Source organism: Protopterus annectens, chromosome 8.part0, assembly GCF_019279795.1.
Source record: "Protopterus annectens isolate FY-2018-M chromosome 8.part0, PAN1.0, whole genome shotgun sequence".
NCBI classification, from domain to species: Eukaryota; Metazoa; Chordata; order Ceratodontiformes; family Protopteridae; genus Protopterus; species Protopterus annectens.
In genome coordinates, this window is record NC_056741.1 from 1,545,960,052 (window position 1) to 1,545,977,666 (window position 17,615).

Here is a 17,615-nt window from a genome sequence, read left to right on the forward strand (position 1 = left end):
CCTGGGAGATTATTTTTGCCTCAAAGTTGCCTTTGGTAGACTTAATTAGTCCCCTGACTTGTTTGTTGGGACTTATTAGGGAGTGTTTTTTTCTTTTGGGAATATGCCTTCCTATTATTGGACAGGATTTACTTTCTTTTTTTGTACAACCTATTTATACTGAGGTTTGAACAGGGGGGCTTGTTTCTGGAGTTTGTCCTAAGTTTATTTCAGTTTGGAACTACTGTTTCTTTGCAGTTATTTACATGCTTGTGCAGGGTTCCCTAAACCCTTCTGCTTAGGTCACCATGTTCTCTGAATTTTGGGGGATTGGAATTTAGCTATGCCTTCACTTAATAGGAAGTAGTTACCCTTGGAAAATTTCATAAAGGTTTTGGAGTTTGCTAGGAGTTCAGCTGTTATATTTATTTCAAGGGTTATTGCTTTGTGATCTGATCTGATCTGTGAGGACATTATACAAGGTGGTGGGGGGGGGGGTGCAACATTCCTTTCATATTTGTGAGTACCAGATTCAGGACATTTGCATTCTTGGTAAATGTGCGATCCAACTCTTCTATGGTGTTTTATTGACCAAATCTGGAAATCTTTGAGACTGAATGTTATGTATCCCAATTTATGGTAGGGTAGTTCAATCATCCATGAAAATGTTGTTAGACTGTACTGTGAGTAATTTCAATGCTTTCAAGTATGTGTTATGGTTATCCTGAGTCATTGATAGGGACCTTTAGCTAGCAAGGATATGGTTTTAGACTTTACCTGAGGTTAGTTGGACATGGAGTAGTTCAAGCATGTCATGTTGTTCAACCAGTTTTCAGGTGTGCTTACTTTTTACATAGATCGATACACCTCCACCTCTTGTCTCTTCTTGTGCACTAGTTGGTCTAAATGAGTGGGAGGCATTATAACCTTGGACTGCAGAATGCCTTTTGCATGGCTTTTAACCATGTCTCAGTAACTATTCAAATGTTAACACTCTCCAGGGTGAGGAGTGCATCCAGGGAGTATATCTCCTTGTTGAGACTCCTAGCATTGAGCAGTAACACCTTTATTTCATCTTGCATAGAATATACTACGTTGGAACATTTATCAGACTGCCATTGCTTAAACAAAGCACTATAGAGGTGGATAATGTTTTGGCCAGTATTTGAAAGCCTAGTGGGGACAGGTGCAGACCACCCTGGCAAGTCAGTGTGGCCTGCCAGTCATATCCTCCCAAGATGACAAATATTGGACCCCATTAGAATGACACCAGTAAGTAAGCCGATTGTTAAAGTCAGTCATCTTCTGTTTATATTGAGGTATCATCTTTAAGAAGGTAGTATGCTACTCAGTGCCAGGCTTATACCTGCCAGGGACACATAATTTGAATGCTCTATCATGTCTCTCTTCATATAGTCCAGGAAGGTATGTCTCAGGTCATTTACACCCACATGTACTATGACAGATTAATACAGGTACTCGTGGTTCAGTGTTCTGAGTGCACTTGTGATCTGGCATATCCTTGCCCCTGACAGGCAACTGACTGTGACTGTCTCCTTGCTCAGCCTGCTAAAGGAGGGGGGGCATCAGTGTGTCTCATAACCAGTGTCACCAATGACCAATATCTTGGGTTGTGTAGCAGTTTGCCTTAAGAGCTTAGAAGTTGAGAAATTGTAAGATGTGACTGTATGTGCCCTGGGGACTGTTGTCTTTGTAGAGTGTGTGGCCCATAGTAAGTGTAGTGTTTGGGTGGCTGGCAACCTGTTTGGAGATACCAGTGTTTGTATGCAACAGCTTTGCCTACAAAGACATAGTGTAATTAAATCTCTTACACACTGTATAAGTCTACATAAGAATAATGTGATTGTCAGTAAATATAAGATAATTGCTTGATTGTCTCAAGTTGCCCATTTCATAGGATCATAGGATCATAGGATTTCCACCAGGCTGGCTACAGAGATAGTAGGAATGTGCTCATCCATGGCTGTGGATCCTTTTTTTTTTTTGTCATCTATGAGATGGGTCTATATCACATTATCGAAATTCCAAAATGTCGAACACCACAAGCTCGACCTTGGAATCTCTAAATGTGATATACTCGAACGCTCAGAACAGCAAATTTTTTCCAAGGGAAAAAATTTGCTGTTCCGAGAATACACGCACACAGCACAAGCACACCAAAATACATAATCCACACATACGCACTTCACAGACCCCTACACTAAACCATACATACACTACTAGCTATCCACTTACCTTAACCCAACCCTAACCTTAAGGTCCCTAACTATCGCACACTCACCTTACCCGATCCCTATCCCTAAGTTCCCTAACTATCACACACTCATCTTACCTCGGTCAGTTCACACACTTATCTTAACCCGGTCCGTCACCTTCGCAACACGGTCGAGGAAATAGCGAAGCCGCAGAAACGGCCCACAGAATACTTTCCCTAGGAAAATATTTGGTGTTCTACAACTTCGCTATTTCAAGCATTTGTTGAATTGGGGTCGATATTATAACATTAGAAGCTTTAAGACTTTGATGTTATAATATAGGCCCCTATGAGAAGTGGTGCAAGCAGGGTTTTGAGTTGTTGGGTTGGGGGGGTCTAAAATTGATCTAAAACAACACTCTTGGAGTAATGCTTCTCAGTGGGCAAACTAGTTTCTCTACCCAAAGCTAGACACTTGAAAAAAACACAGAAAGTTTTATACGAAAACTTACAATTATAGGAACATGCTTTTATACAGGGCATTGCAAACCATTGCTGCAGAGCTCAGCAGAGGTTATGGGAGATGAGTTTGAGAGAAATCCAATCAGTAAACAGGAAAAAATGCAGTATAAGTGTACTTATAATGTTCAGATCCACAATTCTGTCGTTGAGTAATACTATAAAACTAAGGTTCCCAGACTAAGTAAAATGCAAACAGAAAAATGCAGTAGAAATGTAATACAATGGTGTTCAGATGCTGCAGCAGTTCACAGTGCTCTATCTAGTGATTATATATCTAGATATATAATCACTAGACAGATATAAAAATATCAGATATCCAGTCTGATTCTCTGAGCAGGGAAAAGCTGCTAACAGGCGTAAGATCTAAACAGTAAACAGACCACAAACAGGTCAAACTGGTAAGTTTGATAAGGAGATGAGACATGTAGGGGAAGCAAAGGAGAGTGGTACACAGCAGAGTGGATGTGGGCCACAAAGTAAGTTGACAAATCACAGAGGATAGAAATAGTTATAATTCTCAATGTGAATGGAGCTGGTAGATATGCAGTTTTCTAGAACTGATAGTATTCAATTTGTAGCTGCAACTTAGCAATTTTAATCCCAGATTTGCAGAACATACATCTTATTAGGAAGTGTTTTATTTGGTTACGTTCATAACAAGTGGTGTTCTCCTGGTTGTAGTTATTTACTTAATCACAATTCTTCCTGATTGAATGTATGGGAAAGCTGATTTTATTCTTGGCTAAATTAAAATGTAGTGATGTGCATTCTGTTATTAACATGGACATGCCCAAATGGAATTTCATTACAACATTTATAGATGCCACTGTGAAAGACAATGGATATTGAATAGTGTAACTAAAAGTCACATCACTCTGTCAGTAGCATGTAAATAATGTGCCAATTAGATGGACCACACTACAGGTGCTGTGACACTTTGAGCTGATGGCATATTCACCATGTGCCAAGATGTGTTTGGGTAACAGTGACTATAGCAATATTGAATACTTTATTGAGAGGAATGTGATGGGAGGTGCATGATGCTTTATTGATTTAGTACCTTTAGTAGTTTTATTTGCAGAAAAATAAACATTTTATGACTGGCAGTTATCACAGAGAGGGTCTGAGCTGTTAATGGACTGCTTTACGCATTACAGGGTACATGGTAAAGGGTTAATCCCTACCACATTGATTTGCCTACTGTATAACTCTGAATAAGTCACCTAACCAAACAGTGCACCCAAATCATCTAGTTAATGAATTAAAAAATATAAATTTTAGAGGTTATAAGTCATATGGGACTTTATATGTTCCTGTGAAAATATGTTATTGGGTTGTGGGAGTAATATTCAATGCGGATTCACTGTAATAGTAAAATTTAAAGAATATAGTTATAGGCTATGGTATACACCATTTACTTTGGAAATTACCACAGTTATGGAGAAGGACATGTACAGTTAATAGGGGAATGACCACAGTGTGGGGCTATGAGACAATCTATTGACTTTGGGAATGTTGACAACTATTGGCTATGCCATGTAAAATGTATTTTGGAAATTACCACAGTTATGGAGTAGGTCATGCTCCTTGTCCTTTAAGAATGACCAGAGTTATGGGCTATGACATGCATGACTTTATAGTAATGGGCTAGGAAATGCACCGTTTACTTTGGGAATGGCCACAGTTAAGGGGCATGTCTTGTACATTTTACTGTAGGAATTATCACAGCGAAGAGGCATGACAAAAAAACACTTAATTTGTGACTAACCGGAATTATAGGCTATCATATCCACTATTTACTGTAGGAATGACCACAGTCAAGGTCTATGTCAAGTACCACTTACTTTGAAAATAACATGCACATTTACTAGTCCATATCCTAACAAGCAATTGAAAGTTATAAGTCGGGAAAATTGTTAAAGTTACAAACAAATGCCACCAGTTCAAATAATGACTTATAACTTTGAGAACTGTTATTACTCTAAGGCCAGACTTTCACAGTTCTCATCTTAGGGACATATCTAATGAATTGTGACACTATCATTGAGTAATTTTATATTAAATTATGAGTTTGCATTCAAAATCTGAAAAAAATCACCTCCTTCATTACTATTATGAAATTTAAATAATATAATTCATGGGCCATTATTTCACTGATGGCATATTTCCTAAATATTAAGATGTAGGCACTTTATACACAGTTGTTACAAATCCATTAGCAGTTCAGCCAGAAAATACAACACCATATGAGATCAAACAACTATGATCCACCAAATCAAGCCAACTTGTAAAACAGCTGTCAATCAAAATCTCTTGTAGCATTTTCAGCAGATAAGCACTTATGATAATGACCATTTTATCTAATTTTATCAGATGCCATTTATTGAAATACCTATAGGAAATTAAACATGAGCTGTATTTTGCGAAATGCATTTGATCCTGACTGCATGTCTCTGTCTCAACAAGAAAGGACCCTGCAGCTCTGGATGACAAGTATGCACAAGGAAAGATGCAGAAATGTAAGGATCAGTGCAAAGAATGGAGGAAGGAGTGGGACATAGTGATGGACCATTTATTGCAGTATTAAAAAGTTGGGAATCCCTTCATTTCACCGATCTACTATTGGGAGTTGTTACCCCAACCATCATAATTTGCTCACCATGAATAAGGTAGTGGATTTAACATCCTTCACTATTAATGTAAAGGACTGTAACTTGTAGTAGATGGACAGGGTGGGCATTTTATTTATGAACTGGTAATACTTGCAAGTTATGATGAATTTGTTGCTAAGTATGACATATGTCAACATCAGAAGTGGGATTTCATAAGCAGAGGAAATGAAACAACTTACTACTTAGTAATCAGACTCCTGGAGTTTCTTCTAGAATTATTCAAATTGAGCTGAGATATTGCAGTGCATCAAAGAGAAGAAATTATAAGCATGTACATTTCATGGAAGGATCTTTTACCCCATGTCTCTAAAATACTATACTACCTAAAGAGTTAACATTACCACTAAAGGAAGGATATTGTTATACTTGTAAAGTCAATATTGATCAGGCTGTAACTACTAAATTCTAATTGCAATAAAAGAGTGCAAACAAAATAGATTGTATACCCATAACTTTTCCTCAACAACTGATACTTCCAGAAAAGACACCCACAAATATAGACACAAATACACACTTGCAGTGTGGAAATGATAAGTAGATATTCCCTTGTATATACTAGCATAGAAGTTTGACTCTGGGGAGCTCAATGCAACCAAGATTCACAACTGAAATGTGCCAGGTGGGTACTGCATAGGAATAATCATTGAGCACATACAGTGTATTTTTATATGTGTAATAAATACCAAACACTATATGAAACAGTAGGAAACTGTATTTTCAGTTGAAACTGACTGCACAGAAATGTTGCACACAGACACTTGTGTATACATTTGCTATGGGTGGTCAACGTGGGACAGACAAAGAGAGGGTGAATTAAATTGGTATTGACTATGCAGACTAGGGTTACCAACTCTTCCTCTTTTTTGAGGATAGTACCTATTTAAGCAGATGTGTCCTATGGAAAAAATGAAAAAAGGCCAATGTCCTGAGATTTTATGAAGTGATATAGTTTCTGATTTTCTTGTGTTTGCTGCATAAAACAAATTCTTTCTATAGGAATCACACTAACATGGCACAAAACAATATAAGCAACTCAAGTTTTGCAACAGTGACATTTTATTTTGGCAGAAAAAATGTAACACAATTTTTGGCAGTTGTTGCAGTCAGGCTTTGTTTTGCAAAACCTCTAATTTCTGTGAAAATTTCCCCATTTTAGGAATCTGAAAATCTGGCAAACCTAATGCTGACTAGTTTAGCATTCCTAAAATACTTCACATCAAAGTGTTGTGTCACCTTGTATTACATGGAAATGTCCATTGGATATTGGTGCCAAACTTACATTCCATACCTCAACAATAATTATTCACATATTTACGTGCTACAAATCAATAAGAACAACTGGGACCTGAGCATAAGCTTTAGTTTACAAAATGCATGTTAAGAGTGGTACATGAAAGACCAGGATCAAAACCCCCAAATGAAACAAGGCATTGCTTGAGCAATGCATGTCAGCACAAAAAACAAAATGTTTCCCAGTTTAACAGACATCTACTATGGTTATGGTATGCAGACTGGTCAAAATTTATATAGAAGCTACAGCAGATTTCATGAGCTGCAGGAAGATTTGTTCTTTGACATTTTTTATTCATATTTCTGAGGAAAAACAGAAATTCTGCCAAATAAATAAATCTGTTTCTGAATCTCTTGAGCAAATCATGTGTGGCTGAGGTGCATTGTGACATAGCAAAGTAAATATATCATTGAAGCAGAGCTGTTTTCTCTCATTGTTATGGTAAAGAAATCACTGAACATCTAACTGATTTGATCTCTAAACAAGAACGTGTACAAATGAGTGATTATTGTGCAGTAGTGTGTCTATGCTGTGTTCAGTTGGACCTTTGAATAAAGATGATAGCAGTAGATTGTGCTATGTAGCTTGATTTAAAAGAGGGGAAAAATGATACAGATAAAGATCAATTCTTCTTTTATATTTCAATATAGCTAGGATAAATCACACATTTAACAAACGTATTCTTAAAATTAGTTTTTTTAGCCTGTTGTTTGAAGGTGAAGGTCACAGGTTTAGTAAAGAGAAAGAGAGACATTTTTAATAATCACTTGTCTTAAATGTCAGCCTTAGCTGATTAGAATGATGTAAACAATGCTTTCACAATTATAAGTTCAAACTTCTGAGTTAACAAGAATGCCAAAATTTTTAATGTATCATGTTAGTTGTAAATAAATAATCCCACAGGGATCATCTTCATGTGCCTTGTCCTTCCCTAGCAGATTTAATGTCACTTCTTATGACAGCTTCTCTCTGTGACTATGCTGCATTTGACTTTGATTTCAGCACTGACAAGTCTTGGTTTTTAATCACAAAATTGTTAGTTAACCCATGAAACCCTGCTGATAGGCTGACTTTGCTTCTATGTTGCTTTATATGAATCTGTCATGTTGCAACATTAGACAAACTAATAAACAAGTACAGAACATAATAGGTTGAGCTCTTTTACATAAGGGATAACTAAGATATAAGACCAACCAACAAGCTTTCCTCATGAAGAAAGAAAAACAACTGTATGACATTTATAAAAGGAGCCAGGTTTTTAATAACTACTCTACTTCTGTCCCGATGGAAGTTATGATATATTGAAACTACTTAAAGCTGATATTAAATGCAAATATTTTACTGTGAAAAGAAAGCTTTCTGCAAATAATAAAACTTGGAAATCAAAAGGGACAGGCTGCTGTTTATGCTCTACTAGACTGCTTGCTTTACATTTTCTGCATCCTTTAACCTTATTGAATTATACCTGGGGAAGTCCTTATACAGTTATTTCTGCCAGTTCTAATAAATTACAGAAAATTAAGTAGTGATCACAAGGAGTCTTCCAGTAACAGCTGATAAGAATGCAAGAAAGTCCACTGTTGTAGATGAAGGCGAAAAGGACAAAGATTGGGAATTCATTAAAATAGCCACATCTAATGATTATAGCATATTGTGTACGGACAGTTATCTGAAAACATTTAAACAGAAGCTAGAAAAGTGTGGAACCTGAACCCACACTACTCTAGTTGGTCTAAAAAAATCTAAGCTGATTAAAAAAGGATATCCAAACATTTCTAAATATAGTAAGTAACTCCTGCATATGCCTACCCACTTACCACACCCAATGGTGCTATTAAGTAATACTAATCATAAAACAGCAGCAAAAGGGTACATCTCCAAGTTGGTGTTACGTTTTTTTAGGACCTTAATGTTGGAAAATAAACCACTTTACAATACGTAGATGCCCTGACTGTCAATACAGATCTCAGCAGGCCAAAAATCAAGTAAATACTATTTCTCAACTGCTGCACAATGTCAACGTGAAAAAAAGAATAATAGCATTGATGACGTGAATATATTTAACGGAAATCAGTAATCTTACTCTGTTCTGATATCTATGTAATCAATCAGCAAGAGAAACTTAGGTTATCACAGTGCAGAAAAGGAGTTTATTTTTTTCTCTTCTTTAAAAACAGAGTGCAGTCAGTAATAACCTAATACAGACTAATCAACTTTTTGTGTATCACAACACACAAAGCAGGACTGTGGAATCACAGATCGGATACTAATTTATGTGTTGTTATCCTTATTTATCAAAAGACATTTAGATCCATGGAAAATATTGTCCTCAAAATATTACTGCTAGTGATTGATTTCCTATATCTGAAAATGCATTTAGAGAAGGGCTGCCTACAACAATGTGTGTATTGTATTGATTAGATTTCATATAAATAACCAGAAACGGTGTACTTCTGATGGATATAGCCTATTGTAATGGCCTAAGTAAAGCGTGAGTGTATCAATCTCATAGTTTTTTTTTTCTCAGAAAAGGAAATATCATAGTTGGACTGATTAGTAATTAATGGATTTGAGTACTGTTGTCTCATAGGACCTGGAAGCCATATCTGACCTATAGTTTTAAGAACAATAACAAACCAGTATGAGTACCACAAGGGTTCAGTCGTACCCTTTGCTGTTTACATGGTCTATCACAGAGACTCGCTGCTACCAGGTGCAATCACAGTTAGTATTTATGCAGATAAGTTGAAAGTGGCTGAGATAATGATCGCAATTCTAAAAGACTTACCCTCACTGTGAGTGAATCTGGCCCTCTGTGTAATTTGCTTACAGATATAGATAATATGAAGCATCATTTAGATTATAAGAAAAGTTTTTTTCTTTTATTTTAAAATTTAATCCTTTGGTTCCAAATGGTTTGAATAGTGGATATAAATGGAAATATTTTAAATATTAAAGTATAAGTTTGATTAATTGTTTATTATATTTTGTATTTTCATTTATTCTTTAATTCTTAAATTTTAATGACATCATTTCCTTTTGTGATTCTGTTTAATTGCTGGATGTGTCTGGGTTATTATCCTGCTTAGAAGGCTTTTTCTGAGGCACTAGGGGAATAAACTGAATTAGTGAATGTCCTTCTTGTTTCTTTATTTTTTTATAGCTAGGCCTTACTCCAGTGCAAGCCACTTTCACTGAGAGCAAGTCTTTCAGAATCAGTACAGTCTTACCCAGAGAACAACTGTTTTGGAATCTGGCAACACAACTTTGACATGTTTCTTAATTGGGTCCTGTCAGACTATTCGAGAAAGTTTGAAACAGAATACATGTTGAACAATATACCCTTGAGCCAAGCAGAAATCAGTAATAACTTTTAGGACCTGGTAGATAGAAAACTGTGATTTCTTAATCATAGTGAGCGGTTTTGGCTGTGGACTTGTAGACTTTCACATTCTATGCTGTAGTCGGCCTGGTAAAGGATTTTATCTTTTGAAGGTATCATTGTTTCTCATAGTAGTCAGAGTCCTTCTTGAGTTTGTGTGCAGCTCTAGTCATCTAACGCTTATTTAGTTAATGGAATCAAAATGATTCATTGGTGATGGACGAAAGACAATTTTGTTTCCTGAATGTTGGTCTATTCAGCTAGAGTAAAAAAATGGTTTCCACTCAAACCTTTAATGAGGGTATTGATGTCTTCAATTTTATGTATGTGTGTGTGTGTGTGTGTGTGTGTGTGTGTGTGTGTGTGTGTGTGTGTGTGTGTGTGTATATATATATATATATATATATATATATATATATATATATATATATATATATATATATATATATATATATATATATATATATATATTTCAGGGTGAGAAGATAATAGAATGTTTATGGCTTTGTGTTACAACAACCATTTTTTTTGTTAAATATATTAAATACCAAATTGTAAGCATATATGTGACCAAATAACTAAAAATATATACCAGATATACTCTGAAAAGAACCTTATGAATGTTCATTATTTCTGCTCATTCAACCTGCACTGTTTTGTATTACACCGTTTTTGCGCTCTTTTGCACGCTTTTGCGCGATTTTGTGTGAAGTTGCTCATAGAGCAGCATCGGGCAGTGCCAGTTAATCAAGTTTAAACTATTTCTGGCTCCTTAAAGTCTGCTCTTCAATTTTTCCCTTAGAACTGCTCTACTTGCAATCTAAACAGCCTATACTCTATCTGAAAAGCTCAGCACTTGCTCCTAAAGCATTTTTTATACAGGTAAAGCACTCTTAAACAAAAGAAAGTACTTCATTCACCTAAATTCCCTTGAGTACCCATTTCCCTATAGATCCCTTCTGACTCAGTTACACAGCAATCTTTTTCACTATTTCAGCATGTCGAAGGGTCAGTTGCTGGCATCCTCTCCTGTTCAGCTGGTGAATCTGGGAATCTTGAGGCAATGTTACAATTGCCTCATGTACACAGACAACCCTCTCCTCCTCCCAACAAATACAAATATATGCGAGAGATGCAACTATATAGCCAAACTGGAGGCTGAGCTCTCTCAACTCAGAACTGGCAAGACCAGTCAGGAGGAGAAGGTAACCAAGCACACCACAAACCCAGTGTCACATAGAACTATCACAACTGCAAACCAAACACATAAACACACAAAAACATACTCGGATGCGCTGATTAAAAATCTACCAAAACAACAGAGGCCTCCAAAGCAGACACCCAAGCAACCGCCACCTCAAGACATAGCACATGTAACACATAGTTCACAAAGTCAGTGTGCTAAACAGTCACAGCCCTTAAGGACAAACAACATGCCAGACACACTTGAAATAGGTGACTCCATAGTCAGACACACTGACGTCCCGCTCACCAGACTGAACAAGGAAAAGGTCACAGTAAGCTGCCTGTCGGGAGCTAGAATCTGCCACATAACACAAGCACTCAAGTCACTCCACAGCAAGTACAAATATGACTCAGTCATTGTACATGCCGGTGTGAATGACCTGAGATGTACCTCCCTGGACTACATGAAAAGAGACATAGAGGAGTTCTCTGGTTATGTAGCCCAGGCCAGTATGACCCTGACCCTGAGCAGCATCTTACCCTCACCAAGAATGATGCCACAGTACAAAGACAAAATGATCAGTTTTAACAATTGGCTTAATTACTGGTGTCATTCTAAGGGGATCCAATGTCTGTCTGCTTGGGATGACATGCTCGACAAGCCACGCTGCTTTGCAAGGGATGGCTTGCACCTGTCACCCCTGGGCTTCCAGATATTGGCCAAGGCTCTTGCCACCTCCATAGTGCCTTTTTTAGGCAAGGCTCAAATGACAAACCTACCTCCCTAGAAAACACAAGTGGAAAAAAACTAAAGGTAATGCTGCTCAATGCCAGAAGTCTAAACATCAAGATGCACGCTCTCGAAGCCCTCCTCAGTATGGAGAACATCGATGTGCAGTGACTGAAACCTGGTTCAAGGCTCCTGAGAGCACCCCAGCACTATCAGGTTTTACCTCATATCATGTTTCCGGCCCCAAAACTTGGACCGAACCACAAAAGGAGGGGTAGTATCCATATTCATCAAAGATACCCACACCTCCAGGTTAGTGGCAATGCACAAAGCATTGGAGACCATCCAGGTGCAACTAACCATAGGCAAAACTGCCTCACAGTTTGTAGCATGCTACAGACCACCCTCTCAAACTCAGGAACCCCACACAGCCTTCCTGAAGACACTGGAGAGTATGAATGTCTCTCCAAATACCATCATATTGGGAGACTTCAACTACCCAAACATAGACTGGGAACATTACTCAAGCCCCAACACCCTAGCCCAAAGGTTCCTAGAATTCATAAACTCAAATGCGATGGAACAGTTAGTCACCATTCCCACAAGAGGAGACAATATACTAGACCTGATCATCACAAACATGGGGACAAAATGCTCCACACCAGAAGTATATCCCTCATTGGTAAGATCAGACCATAAATTAATCTCACTGGAAATCCACATCCCGCCCCCACCCCCTGCACAAAAGACCACAGTGAAGAACTTCTCAAAAGCCAACTTCACACTTCTTAAGACTGAAGTGGTATCCTTCAAGGCCCCTGAGCCAGTGGAAACCACAACCCACACTGCTGAATCCTTTACAAATGCCTTCAAGAATGCATGGGTCATGCAATCCCAAATAAAACCAAGATCCATTCCCCCAAAGGCAGGCGCTCGGTCTGGTGGACCCCAGCCATAAACAAACTTTACAGGAAGCTACTACATGACAGAGCAAAATCCCTAAAAGGGAAGGCATCTCTGATCAGTACTAGCAAAAAACTACGATCACTCATAAAATCATCCAAGGCCAACTTTGAGAGAAAAATCGCAAAAGACACAAAAGACAATCATAAGGCCTTCTTCAGCTATGTTAGAAACCTGGGTGGAAACTCCCAGATATGCTCAGAGTTAGTCCAAAATGACACAAAATACACTGAACCCACTGACATTGCCAACATTCTGGCAGACAGGTTCAGTGCAAATTTCTCCTCCCCCTCCCCCCCAAAGGAGAAATAACTATCCCGGCAGAGTGTAGCCTCCCTAACATCTCAGATGCCCAGGTGAGAGCCGCCCTCTCTAAAGCTAAAACACAGCATCAATGGGACCGGACGGTGTCCCGGGCTGTGTGCTACATGAACTCCAAGAGGAACTTAACCCACACATAAGGCTGCTGTTTAATCTTAGCCTTACTACAGGATATGTACCCAAAGAGTGGCGTACGGCAACAGTGGTCCCACTTCACAAAGGCGTTGCTTCTACGGACCCTGGAAATTACCGCCCCATAAGCTTGACGAGCCTGGTCTGCAAAGCTATGGAGAGGGTCATTATGGAACTCATAAACAAAGACATTGGGGACCTACAGACATTGGATCCTACCCAATTTGGCTTTGTCAAGGGCAGATCCTGCCTTTTGAACTTGGTCAACTTTTTTGAGACAGTCACTAAGGCCATTGATGAGGGTAAGGCAGTTCACACAGCCTACCTTGACCTTGCAAAAGCCTTTGACACAATACCCCACTCGGGCATCATAGACAAACTCACCAGCTTAAATGTAAACCCATATGTCACAAGATGGGTTGCAAACTGGCTCAAGGACAGAACCCACAGGGTCAGAGTTGCTGGAGCTATGTCAGACTCTAAGCCGGTCACAAGCGGTGTCCCACAGGGCTCAGTCCTGGGACCCCTCTTGTTCGGCATTTATTTTTCCGAGGTACAGGCAAACATAGGAGGATTGTGGCTGGCAAAGTTTGCAGATGACTGCAAACTGGGCGTCATAATTGATACTCCAGCGGACACAAACATCCTTCAGAGAAGCCTCATAGAAATGGATAATTGGTGCCAGAGCCATGGCCTTAAGCTGAACGCCAAAAAATGTATAGTCATACCCTTTGGGAAAAACAAGGTACCCACAAATTACCACATAGGTGGTAATCCATTAAGTACGGAAGAGGTAATCAGGGACCTATGGACCCAGGTTGACAGTAACCTCTCTTTTGACACTCACATTTCAAAAGTGGTTAGGAAGACCTTCTATATTGCCTACCTTATCATGAAGGGTTTCACATCTAGATCAAGAGAGGTCATTGTGCCCCTGTACTCTTCTTTTATCAGGCCAATGATTGAGTACAATGCCCCATTTGGGATGTATCTTACCCGACACCTGCAGCAGTTGGAAAGACCCCAAAAGTTCCTCACCAAGAGGATAAAGGGTCTTAAACATATGTCATATGCTGCCCGACTGAAAAAACTCCAGCTCTATTCAGTCACATACCGCCTACTCAGAGGTGATCTGTGCCTGATGTACAAGGCCATGTCCAATCCGGAATTAATGGACATGCTCCACCTCAGAAAATCCAAATCCATCAGAGCCATGAGAGCAAGAGACTTAAACCTCAACACAGAAATAAATAGGACGTGCTGGAGGGACAGATTCATAACCCAAAGGCTCCCTTCACTCTGGAACAGAATCCCAATCCATGTTAGGCAGAGCCCCTCACTAACTCTATTCAAGAGAAATCTTGACGAGTGGATGGGAGATCGCAGGTTTACCCTGCGGGTCATCTCTGTGTCACTACTAGACAGAGGCACAGTAAACTAAACCCTAAATGGGCATAATATTCTCATCCTAAGGGGTGGTGAAATCCACACACACTCTGGCTAGGCTTATAAATGCCCTAGGGCATATAGCCTAGTACAAACCTATGAACCTATGAACCTAGTTAATGAATATTCATAAGGTTATGTTTTATTCATGAGAAGGTTAATTGATTGAGCATTCCCACTGGAGCTTGGTTGTTTCAAAAATGTATTGTATAAGGGGGAGCTGAAGTCTGCAGTCAGCAGATGAAAGTGCTTAACCTGTATGTAAAATAGTTTTAGCCCTCAGGGGTTCGTTTTTATTTGTTTTCTATTAAAAGTGATTATTGAAAGTAAGCATTTACAGTGAGCTATGTCCTTTTCAGCGTATATTTGGTATATAATTTTGGTTATTGGGTTAAATATATAACATTTTGCTTAGAAATGTTTATTATATTGTAGAATATAGTCATGATGTGTAAATATTCACAAAAGGGAAAAAAATAACAACATAGAGATGAGTAAGATTAACAAGTAAAAAAAGGATACCAAATGTGAAGAGATTAGTGAAAGATGGAACTGAATATGCAAGGAGGTGGAGGGGCAAACTGACATGGGATAGTAAATCACAAATTGAAGAGAACATGATCTAGGATCTGACATGGGCTAAGCTGCTACATGAAATACAGGGTCGGGAAGAAAGGCCAGAGCTGACCTTAAGCTATGCTTCTAGAAAGGAATTTTGGATTAGTGGGAGGGGATTTGGAAGAAGGAGAAGAAAAGAAAGCAGTAGAGCTAATGTTAAAGTATGTTTTTGGAAGGATCTGATGGTGATTTAAGAGGCGAGGAATAGGAATGATGTGAAAGAAATATTTACCTGATGTATGGATGTTGGAAATGTGATGAGAGGGGGCTGATATTTGTGGCATGTGCAGGATGAGAATTAGTGGGTATACAGGAACTGAGGTGTTTTCCTAGTAAATGTTGTTATTTTACTGCAGCATCGTTTCAATCACTGGGACTGGGTGACTCGCAGATTTATAAAAATTGGAGCACCCAATGAACATGACCATGTTTCTATCAGATATTGTTTAAGATGCTGTTTAAAGTTAAGAGGTTATGATTCTGTTTTAGGGTAAGTGGGATGGAGTTCCACATTTTGGATATATGCAATGAGTAGAGGGAGTCAGCTGTAGAATTTTGTGGCAGGTGCTTGTGGAACAAATAGTTGTATTCGTAGAGTAGTGATGAATTATGTTGCTGATGCTGGGGCATTTACCTGATTTGGAGATTAGGCTGTGTGCAGTGACTAACAGAGAGAACATTCAGTTATATTGTAGTTCAGTCTACTGAAGCTGTCTTAGAGCTAAGCAGGGATATGATTTATAAAAATGGGTTCACTGTTTAGAAAGGTGGGGAGTATGTATGTTGTGGCAATTGTTTTTTAGTGTCATCTGTATGGTAGGGATTTATCCTATAGAGGCACCAAGTTTTTGATGGTTTAATATGCACAGAAATCTAAGCACTGCAAATACTGCATGATGTATACAATTTACATAAAATAATAAGGAATTAAATAATTCAAGACAGGAATACATTATGGATAAGCATGTGATTAAGTAGTTTTATGCGGATAAGTGATCAGTCTGACAGGTGAGCGCAACAGTAGGAAAAGCAGATACAAAAGGAAAACCTTGATTTGTGACATTTATAGTGACTAGGGATTTCTTCTAGTGTAGGTATGAGCACTGAAGAGGAAGCTGCTGAAAAAGACACATTACCTTGTCAGTGCTGCCTATGAAGAGAGGAAGAGAAAATGTCTACCCTAGTTAATAAGGGAAGTCATCAGAGCAACACTAAAGAAGAAGAAGAAGCAAAGAGTGGGCAATGGTATGCAAATGTTAGTAATGGAAAGATGGGCACAGTAGGGGTGAGGAGAAAAAAAAACAAATGGATATTACTTTGAGTTCTTAGTGTGACTGCAGTCTAATTTGGAATTTGTAAAGGGACTTGCTCAACTGAAAGCCATCTGGAAACTTGCTCCAGCATATTTCAAATTCATTATTAAAAAGTACGTTGTTATTTTCTTCATAGGATGCACCCAGATGAGTACAGATAATGCCAGCTGTAGAAGTAAGGAGGTATTTGTGGGTATAGTGGAGGCATTACAAGGTAAAGTGCAATGCAAAAGAGTTATGTTTGTTTGTGAAGGATGTCCACTGAAGTTCTTTGTAGAGTTTGCTGTGGTGTAGCCTGGAAGAACTTACAAAAATAAATGTTGGTTCCCTATTGAAATGTCAGCACTCCAAATGCCAACAAGCAAACACTAAAATAAATAAATAAATAAATGAATGAATGAATAAATAAACTCAGCTCACCAGTCATTGATACAAATGACCATATCTGATCACAGTATAGGACAGTAGGTTTTAACTTTGACAGTCTGTGTGAGTCTAGTTATAGGCATTGATCAAGACTTATACAATTTTTTTTTGCCAGCATCATTTTTTTTTCAAAGAAGATCTCATTGTTTGCACCAATTGAGAGCTCCGTGGACCTGTTCAAGGAATAGTAGCTATTACAGAATAGTAATGATTTATTGATTTAGTTTTGCTGGAGGTAATGATTAAGGAGGAGTTGGTAAGCCATTTTTCAAGCTTAAGGAAGCCTTCCTGGAGCTTATATTGGGGTTATAGTAATAAAGGTTTCTCTACAGAGGAGAGCAATATTCACTACATATCACAGCACTGACCATTGCAAAGTATTGCATTGGTAAGATTTAACATATAGACTGATTAATGACA